Below are 2,500 nucleotides of genomic sequence, written 5' to 3'. Positions count from 1 at the left end.
AGCATTAGATGCTCTTTGGCCTCTATTTTGAGGTGCCATCCTTCTAGCATTAGAGGCTCTTTGACCTCTATTTTGAGGTGCCATCCTTCTAGCATTAGATGTTCTTTGACCTCTATTTTGAGGTGCCATCCTTCTAGCATTAGATGTTCTTTGACCTCTATTTTGAGGTGCCATCCTTCTAGCATTAGAGGCTCTTTGATCTCTATTTTGAGGTGCCATCCTTCTAGCATTAGAGGCACTTTGCCCTCTATTTTGAGGTGCCATCCTTCTAGCATTAGATGTTCTTTGACCTCTATTTTGAGGTGCCATCCTTCTAGCATTAGAGGTTCTTTGACCTCTATTTTGAGGTGCCATCCTTCTAGCATTAGAGGCTCTGTGACCTCTATTTTGAGGTGCCATCTTTCTAGCATCAGAGGTTCTTTGACCTCTATTTTGAGGTGCCATCCTTCTAGCATTAGAGGTTCTTTGAGCTCTATTTTGAGGTGCCATCCTTCTAGCATTAGAGGTTCTTTGACTTCTATTTTGAGGTGCCGCCCTTCTAGCATTAGAGGTTCTTTGAGCTCTATTTTGAGGTGCCATCCTTCTAGCATTAGAGGCTCTTTGACCTCTATTTTGAGGTGCTATCTTCTAGCATTAGAGGCTCTTTGACCTCTATTTTGAGGTGCCATCCTTCTAGCATTAGAGGTTTTTTTACCTCTATTTTTTAGGTGTCATCCTTCTAGCAATAGAGGTTCTTTGACCTCTATTTTGAGGTGTCATCCTTCTAGCATTAGAGGCTCTTTGACCTCTATTTTGAGGTGCCATCTTCTAGCATTAGAGGCTCTTTAACCTCTATTTTGAGGTGCCATCTTCTAGCATTGAGGCTCTTTGACCTCTATTTTGAGATGACATCCTTCTAGCATTAGAGGTTCTTTGACCTCTATTTTGAGGTGCCATCCTTCTAGCATTAGAGGTTCTTTGACCTCTATTTTGAGGTGCCATCCTTCTAGCATTAGAGGTTCTTTGACTTCTATTTTGAGGTGCCATCTTCTAGCATTAGAGGCCCTTTGACCTCTATTTTGAGGTGCTATCTTCTAGCATTAGAGGCTCTTTGACCTCTATTTTGAGGTGCCATCCTTCTAGCATTAGAGGTTCTTTGACCTCTATTTTGAGGTGCCATCCTTCTAGCCTTAGAGGCTCTTTGACCTCTATTTTGAGGTGCCATCTTCTAGCATTAGAGGTTCTTTGACCTCTATTTTGAGGTGCCATCCTTTTAGCATTAGATGTTCTTTGACCTCTATTTTGAGGTGCCATCTTTTAGCATTAGAGGTTCTTTGACCTCTATTTTGAGGTGCCATCCTTCTAGCATTAGATGTTCTTTGACCTCTATTTTGAGGTGCTATCTTCTAGCATTAGATGCTCTTTGACCTCTATTTTGAGGTGCCATCCTTCTAGCATTAGAGGTTCTTTGACCTCTATTTTGAGGTGCCATCCTTCTAGCCTTAGAGGCTCTTTGACCTCTATTTTGAGGTGCCATCTTCTAGCATTAGAGGTTCTTTGACCTCTATTTTGAGGTGCCATCTTCTAGCATTAGAGGTTCTTTGACCTCTATTTTGAGGTGCCATACTTTTAGCATTAGATGTTCTTTGACCTCTATTTTGAGGTGCCATCTTTTAGCATTAGAGGTTCTTTGACCTCTATTTTGAGGTGCCATCCTTCTAGTATTAGATGTTCTTTGACCTCTATTTTGAGGTGCCATCCTTCTAGCATTTGAGGTTCTTTGACCTCCATGATGTCCTCAGAACCAAATCTCTCCTCTTCCTCTGAGAGCTCTTCATTACTGCTCCAGTCCTTTGAGAGATTTCTATTTCTTTTTGCCATTGAGAGCTCTCTTTTCTTCCTCTCTCTCTTTGAGAGCTTTTTATTATTCTTCTCTTTCTTTGATACCTCTCTGTTATTCATCTCTTCCTTAGTGACTTCACCATTACTGGTCTCTTCCTTAGACACTTCAGCATTACTGGTCTCTTCCTTTGAGAGCTTTCTTTTTCTCCTCTTTTTATTTGAGAGCTTTTTATCACTTCTCTGTGTCTTTGAATCGTCTTCAGACTGATGTTCTTCTAGAGTAGGAACTTTTCTTCTTCCTCATTCTCCTCCTTCTCTTCTTCTACATCCTCCTCTTTGAGGAAGACCCGGCTCTTTTTCTTGTTCTTCCACTGGAAGATCGATTTCATTTTCCAGTTCATCCTGGACTTCTTCTCCAGCAGGAAGATCGATTTCATCCTCCTTTTCATCCTGGAAAGTTTCTTCAGCTGGAAGAAATTCACCATCTTCCAGCTCTTCTTGGAACACTCCTTCAGCTGGAAGAAATTCACCATCTTCCAGCTCTTCTTGGAACACTCCTTCAGCTGGAAGAAATTCACCATCTTCCAGCTCTTCTTGGAACATTCCTTCAGCTGGGAGATCGATTTCCTCTTCCAGTTCATCCTGGAGCACTCTAGCAGGAAGATCATTTTCATCCTCC

Source organism: Palaemon carinicauda, chromosome 3 (assembly GCF_036898095.1).
Source record: "Palaemon carinicauda isolate YSFRI2023 chromosome 3, ASM3689809v2, whole genome shotgun sequence".
In the NCBI taxonomy this organism is placed as follows: domain Eukaryota; kingdom Metazoa; phylum Arthropoda; class Malacostraca; order Decapoda; family Palaemonidae; genus Palaemon; species Palaemon carinicauda.
The sequence above is the reverse complement of the archived record's forward strand: the minus strand, read 5'-3'. Positions refer to the sequence as shown.